The 8184-nt window shown below is 47.2% G+C and overlaps 1 pseudogene; it reads right to left on the reverse strand.

Moving 5' to 3' along the window:
- LOC130404236 (acetylcholine receptor subunit alpha-like) overlaps window positions 1–6584 on the reverse strand; it is a 95303-nt pseudogene extending 88719 nt beyond the window's left edge.
- Between the last annotated feature and the right edge of the window lie 1600 nt (window positions 6585–8184).

An 8184-nucleotide genomic window follows, 5' to 3' on the forward strand; every position in this document is an offset into this window, starting at 1 on the left:
CCACTGCTATGCTGATGATACACAGCTCTACATCAGGACAACCCCCACTTCTTCTGCCCCTCTGCCAACATCCACACTGACCACCTGCCTGGAGGAGATAGAGGCGTGGATGAAGCTCAACTTCCTACAACTTAACAGCCATAAAACGGAAGCCATCCTTAGTGGCACGCCACATCAGCTCCGCTCCCCCACCATCACCAATATCACCTTCTCTGGCAAAAACATCCCCCTTTCCACATCCGTCACCAACCTCGGTGTTAAAATGGACCCACAACTTAATTTTGACACCCACATCAAACACCTCTGTAAGACAGCTTTATACCACCTCAGGAACATCGCCAAACTCCGCCAATCACTCACCCTGGCTGATGCAGAGAAGCTCGTCCATGCCTTTGTCTCCTCCAGGTTGGACTACTGCAATGCACTCCTCATTGGGATCCCTGGCAAGAGCATCCAGAGGCTCCAATACATTCAAAACAGTGCTGCCAGGGTCTTGATGAGGGTGCGCAAGCATGACCACATCACCCCCATCCTGAAATCACTGCACTGGCTCCCTGTCTCACTCAGAATTGAGTACAAGGTCTCCCTCCTCACCCACCAGTGCCTTCACGGACTTGCCCCCCTCTACCTTCAGGAACTCCTCACCCCCCCGACAAACTCACGTACACTCCGTTCAGGATCCACTCACACCCTCCAAACCCGACATACGAAGCTGTGCACCATGGGTGATCGGGCCTTTTCTGCTGCTGCCCCTAGACTATGGAACGCCCTCCCTGACCACCTGAGGGCTCCACAGACTACAGCTCTTTTTAAACGGAACCTCAAAACCCATCTCTTTAAAAGAGCATTTAGCTAAACTTTCTTTGAGGTTCCCCCCCTTTTTAATAGTTTTTTGGTATTTTTTTCTCTGAAGCACTTTGAGATTCTTGAATATAAAGTGCATTATAAATAAAATGTATTATTATTATTATTATTATTATTATTATTATTATTATTATTATTTACCATCATACTACCAGGGTCTTTTAGTTGATCACACTTTATTTGAGAACCACTGAGACAACTTATGTTATTTTTTTTATATTTTGGCCAGAAAAAACATGATAGTAGTGGGTAGTTTTGTATTTGGTCCGTAATGTCTGTTGGAGGAGCGCTGCTCTGCTATATGGGCTCAGAGAGGGACTGTAATGGGGAACAATACTCAACCACCTCTAAGGGGGAAGCAATTGTACAAAAATAAATGAATAAAGAACTATTCAGGCACCAAGTTTGTAACTCGTAACTTGTAACTTGTAACTGTGCATACGTAGATGATGTAGACGATATAGAAGATCAAGTATAAATATTCAGTCCCCATGCTGTATGCCTGATAGCAGACTATAGGAGCAGCCTTCAATACATTCAACTGAACATTTGCATGATATGTAATGTGTCAACTAACTCCTAATCAACTCTCTCTCACACCACACACATACACAGACAGACACAGACACAGGCACACACACATTACAAACATTACACACACTTACCGGGAAGTAAACTTAGGATCCATGCCAGAAAGATCTGGCGAGGCATCATAGTGGCAGCAACCAGAAACCAAGAGGTCATTAGATATTCAAAAAGTGACCTCCCAGCTCAGTTCATGGAGCCACCGTCCACTCCTGTTCCTGAGGCCGAAGTGCAGGAAGGGTCAAACTCGTAGTACTGGAGCACCACCCTCTGATGGTGACCCCCACCCACCCCCCGCCTCACGCACCCAGCCCACTGCATCGGCACGGAGGACTGTGAGCGATGCGAGTGTGTGTGTGTGTGTGTGTGTGTGTGTGTGTGGGGGGGGGGGGGTGGGGGGGGGTGGCAGCTGCCTTGTTGGAGGTTGGGCAGGATTGTGTGTAACAGCAGGCACGGTGTGGAACAGACTGGATATTACGGCGCCATCATATCCGTTACAAATGCTCTACCGGGGCAACTGCTGGCCTCACGGCAGACAGACGGACGGACAGTGAGATGGAGAGACAGACAGCCAGACTGACGAACAGACTGACGGACGGACGGACGGACGGACGGACGGACGGACAGACAGACAGACAGACAGCAAGTGGTACGGGAAGAGAGAGAGGGACAGGGAGCAGGAATAGAGAGAGAGACAGGGAGCGGGAATAGAGAGAGACAGGTAGCGGGAGCAGAGAGAGAGACAGGGAGCAGAGAGAGAGAGACAGGGAGTGGGAGCAGAGAGAGAGACAGGGAGCGGGAGCAGAGAGAGGGACAGGGAGCGGGAACAGAGAGAGGGACAGGGAACAGAGAGAGAGACAGGGAACAGGGAGAGACAGGGAGCGGGAACAGAGAGAGAGACGGGGACCGGGGAAGGGAGATATTAAATGGGACCTATTATGCTTTTTCGACTTTTATGACCTATAAACGTTATCATGTTTGATAGACATGCTTAACCATACACAAAAAACTATGTAGATTTTCGGGAAACTCTTCCTCTCATCTGGGAGCTTTCAGCATTCTCTGTCAACTCTCGGTTTCGTCCTTCTCCGCCCCCTAGCCCCCCTCCTGCCAACCAAACTCCGTTATGATTGGTTACCTTCCTTGAAGCCCGCAGAGCAGGGCAGATTTGACCAGGCATATGGGGGCGTGGCAGGAGTGCCTCTACGTAGATGATTTCACGGAAATGTGAACAAGTGAATCTCAAACGTTGTCCCGAGTGTTTAGCGCTCTGCACAGCCACCCCAGACTGTCAGCAGGGAATACGTCGAAATGCATGTTCGTCATTATTTGAGACTTTAGTATGGTTAAACATGACTATCAATCATTATAACAACGTTTATAGGTCATAAAAGTCGAAAAAGCATAATAGGTCCGCTTTAAGGTAGAGGATGTTGAGGGACAGACTGAATGTTAAGAAGCACCAGACTTGGGACAGACAGAGTGACAGACAGCTGAAAGCTGAAGGCAAAACACACGGAGACAAGGAATGCATCATCTAAATATAATGTGGTATGTGTTTGTGTGTGTGCGCATGTTTGAATTTCTGTTTTTATTAAACAAAGCTTGTTCTGAGAACATGCATTTTTTAAGTGTAAATGTGTTGGATGTCAAATCAACCAAATGAAATCTGGACAAATCGGTGCCAATCATTCCATTTTAATTTACTCCATGACTCATGTGTCAATTTTCTTTTCAATTAAAGCATTAAAATCAACTTCATAAAAATAATCGCATCCACAAACGATATCTGATGTACATGTCTTATGAGGTTGACCACTGGGTGGCAGTATGAGACTGATGCGTCACAACCATGGAGTTCACGACAGAGCACAATGTTGACCGCATACATTCATTCCAACCCATTGTAAATAGGCATGGTGGTTCTGCTGATTGGTGGTCATTCTGCTATAACTCTTCATCATCGTGTTTAGCTCCCATGGAGAACTTAGCAGAATTGACAGTCTCAGAAAGGACAACAGAACAAGAGAACGACGGAAAGATAGACCGATGTGTTTATATAATATTGAATATGTATAATACATGAAATAATTGGTAATGAAAGAGAGAGAGAGAGAGAGAGAGAGAGAGAGAGAGAGAGAGAGAGAGAGAGAGAGAGAGAGAGAGAGAGAGAGAGAGAGAGAGAGAGAGAGAGAGAGAGAGACAGACAGACAGACAGACAGACAGACAGACAGACAGACAGACAGACAGACAGACAGACAGACAGACAGACAGACAGACAGACAGACAGACAGACAGACAGACAGACAGACAGACAGACAGACAGACAGACAGACAGACAGACAGACAGACAGACAGAGACAGAGAGAGACAGAGAGAGAGATGTTCCTCTTAAAGACCGTCTGATTCTGATTAGGACGGAGGAGAGTTCATAAATATTTGCTGGAGATAATGTCAATATAAAAGAAAGCCTTCAAAACCATAAATACAGGAATATGTTGGACACATGTTGGATCACACAAAGTTCAGCATGCCAGGAGATGGAGGAAATGATCATAAAATTAATATAGTGGGGGAGAGGGGGGGACAGAAACACACACAACCAGCAGTCTTCAGGATAAAGCTGAGGATGAGCATGAGGCTGTTGTGTTGTGAGTCACAAGGTGACACTGTCCTTGCCCCATGCAGAGGAGAATGGACGGTAATGTTGTTTTCCTCATGATTATGCAGCTCTGCGTTTGTATCCTTCACTGTCCAACAGAAACGGTGAACTGGAAATAAGGAAGGCTCCACTTTTAGTGTTATTTATAAAGGTAACAACAGTTATTGTGTTGCAGGTCTGTAGCCTAAAATACAAAGAATATCTGCTGCTGTCATTTAGGAATGTTTTACCTTTCATTTAAAATGAACGGGTTTTATGATAAAAGCATATTTTCCTTCACCTCTCTACTGCATTCTGGGCACTGGAGGTCAGAACTGCATTCTGGGTAAAGAGGGTCAATCGTTTGATCTGAAGTTCCAAATGCACATTTCAAGACATTTCAAGACTACGTTTGGGAAACCGGACATTGCTGCATGACCAAATCTTTTAACCGAGCAGCTAATAAAGTGGGCTGAGCGATTTGGGAGCGTGTTGTAAAGCCCTCCTTAAAGCTCCAATAATGCTCATTGTTGACTGTGAGCAGGATAAGTCACCTCAGACCTGGGGTCATATTCATAAAGCTGTGCGTGGGATCGCTACTAAAAGCGTACGTACACCCAAAAGCCAAGTATGGCGTGTGCCAAAAAATATTCAGACTTATAAAACCCTGCGTACGCACACCTCTAAGCAATCTTTGCTTTATAAATCACAGAGTGTCTACAAGTGTGAGCAGCTGAATCAGCTTCACATTCCGCCCTGTTCACAGCCATTTTTAACCATAAATGGTCAATTATGCCTTGTCGGAAACAATGGCAGAAGGACTGAGAAAAGCAAAAAAGCGAAATTTGGTGGAGTGGAGACACTTGTGGGTGAGGTGGAGGCCCGAAAAGTAGTTTTGTTCGGTGATCACGGGACTGGGATCACTAACAACAAAAAGCAGAGTGAGTGGCAACATGTTGCTGCAGCAGTGAACTCTGTCAGTGGCACGGAGCGCACAGTCCCAGAATTAAAAAAGAAGTGGTCTGACATAAAGTACATATTTTTATTAGCACATGTTTATAATTGATTGCTCAAATGTTACTGATCGTACAGTGAAGATCGTTAATTACAGGTGGATGCAAAGCGGAGGCTGTCCTCACACCGCCAGAGCTTGACTGCAACTGGTGGGGGAGGGGTCCCAGTACTCCTGACCAAACACCAATTGACACAAAAGTAGCATCCATAATTGGCACCGCAAGCGTGAGTGGCATCGTGTCCGAAAGGGAAGGAGACACTGACAACACAGAAGAACAAAGTAAAGCTGATTTCTGTTTTTTATAGATTTTTTTATTATTATTATTGATCATGCATAGTGCAAGCTATTTTGCTTGTGCGTCATCCAGAGTCAAGGGTCGGTTGGGAGGAGGACGATGATGCCGGCGAGGGAAATTGCCACAATATTAAAAGATACTGTGAAAAAATGAACCTTGAAGTTGTCTTAATTTCATAAACGCCGCATGACATCCACAAATACTCTTGCACCCTGTTGAAATCCCACTTGCCTCAGAGGGGGCTCGGACTCCGGGTCAAGCTCGGGGGGAGGGAGGACGGAGGGGAGAGGGATGTCGTTCCGCTGGGACGAATTGTGCCGCACCCCGCAGGCTCTTATAATGCTGCACACTTTGGCAGGCTGGTATAAAAGCCTCCCGCCCGACGCATCCAGAGCGCGCCACCGGCACTTCAGGAGGCCGATGGCGCGCTCCACCACTGACCGAGCACGGGCATGGATGTCATTGTACCTATGTTCCTCTGCGCTGTGCGCGTTCAAAATCGGGGTGAGGAGCCAGCGTCTCAGGGGGTATCCACTGTCACCTGCAAGGCAGAAAATCATTAGTTATGTCAAGAACCACAATGTTACATTTTTCCTCTCTTTAAAACTCACCTAGTAGCCAGCCATCCCGCCCGCGCCTGCCTGTAGTTTGTTCCCTACACTACTGTGTGTCAGAATAAAGGAATCATGTGTTGCACCAGGCCAACGTGCCACTATGTTTGTTAAGACCATATGGGCATCACATATAACTTGAAAATTAATAGTGTGCACGTGCTTTCGGTTGACGTAAACAAACTCATTTTCAGATGGAGCCCGTATAGCAATATGAGTGCAGTCAATTGCGCTGATTACGTTTGGGAAACCGGACATTGCTGCATTTGCCTTTTAATCTCCAACTCCACCTCCGCCTCTCAGTCTCTTGTCCATCAAAAGGCGGTGCTCATCAGTGAGACTAGGAGTACTGGTGAGTGCTACCCTTTTCAAGTCCTCCTCGATCCTGCTTCCTGTTACTCTAGAGTGGGCTGGTCAGCAGCAACCACTCACCGTTCTCATTGACTCTGGGGCTGATGAGAATTTCATTGACACTAAACTAGCTTTTTACAATTGAGACTGCAAATTCCTCCTTTAGATTCACCCCTAGTGGCCAATGCCTTGAATGGTAGGAAGCTTGCTGATATTACCCATGTGTTTGCTCCTGTGTCTCTTCTAGTTTCTGTTAACCATCGTGAACAGATCCAGCTCCACATATTGAGTCCCCTCACGCTCCCGTAGTCCTTGGTCATCCCTGGTTGAAGAAACATAACCCTCAAATAGACTGGGTCAGCAACAAGGTTCTGGGCTGGAGCCCATCCTGTTTGTCACTCTGCCTCTGCCAAGCTCATTTCCCTTTCCCTGCAGTGGTGGACCCCCTGGTGAATTCCCTGATCTGCCGTTCCCTCTGCGTACATGGACCTCGAGGCCGTATTTAGTAAATCCTGCACCATTGCCCTTCCCCCTCTCCCTCATCTCCCATGTGATTGTGGCATCAACCTCCTGCCAGGTAAGGCGCCACCTAGGGGCCGACTCTACTCGCTCCCCCGACCTGAATATGGGTCCTTGGAGTAGTATATCAGGGTTCATTGACCAGCGGCATAATTCACCCCTCATCCTCGCCTGCGGGGGCAGGATTATTTTTCGTTGCTAAGAAGGATGGCTCCCTTCGTCCATGTATTGATTATCGTGGTCTCAATGACATCACAGTTAAAGACCGGTACCCTCTTCCCCTCATGTCTTCCGCATTTGAGCTACTCCATGGGTCGACCATCTTCTCCAAACTGGACCTCCAGAGTGCTTACCACCTGGTTCGGATTTGTGAGGGGGATGAATGGAAGACCGCGTTCAATACCCCAACAGTTCATTATCGAACTGACGAGTACCTCGTCATGCCATTTGGCCTCACCAATGCCCCAGCTTTTTTCCAGGCACTAGTGAATGACATCCTGAGAGACATTATAAATAAATGTGTTTTTGTCTATTTAGAAGACATTTAGATTTTTTCTCGCTCCCCTACTGACCATGTTCACCATGTCTGCCAGGTTCTCCAGCGCCTCCTCGAGAATCAACTCTATGTCAAGGCAGAGAAGTGTGAGTTCCACCGCAGCTCTGTTCCCTTCCTTGGGTATGTTATCTCTGCCGGGGCCATTGAGATGGATGAACAGAAGGTAAAAGCAGTCATTGACTGGTCCCAACCGACAACCTGCCATGAGCTGCAACGCTTTCTGGGATTTGCCCATTTCTATCTGCGATTTATTCAAAACTACAGCGCTCTGGCTGCCCCTCTCACTGCCCTTACCTCGACATCAGTTCAGTTTGTCTGGGCACCTGCTGCGAAGAGAGCTTTCCAAGATCTAAAGAAGCGGTTTACCTCTGCCCCCATCCTGACGCAGCATGACCCCAACCGCCAGTTCATCGTGGACGTGGACGCGTCAGATGTGGGTGTTGGAGCCATTCTATCCCAGCGTTCAGCCAAGGATGAGAGGGTACACCCTTGTGCTTTTTTCTCCCATCGACTCACTCCATCGGAGCAAAACTATGATGTCGGCAATCGAGAATTGCTGGCCGTTAAAGGACAATTCCGGTATTTTGAACATTGAGCCCCCTTTCTGGTTTGTTTAGGATGAAATAGAGTGGGTGGCACCGAAATTTGAACTATTAGTCCTTTCTCGGGTATTTGGCTCATTTTGAATCGCTCCTGCCTGCCTCACAATGGTTGTCTGTGTGCATACACAAACCTGTCAACCCAGCA

The sequence above is a fragment of the Gadus chalcogrammus genome, chromosome 15 (assembly GCF_026213295.1).
Source record: "Gadus chalcogrammus isolate NIFS_2021 chromosome 15, NIFS_Gcha_1.0, whole genome shotgun sequence".
Taxonomy (NCBI): Eukaryota; Metazoa; Chordata; class Actinopteri; order Gadiformes; family Gadidae; genus Gadus; species Gadus chalcogrammus.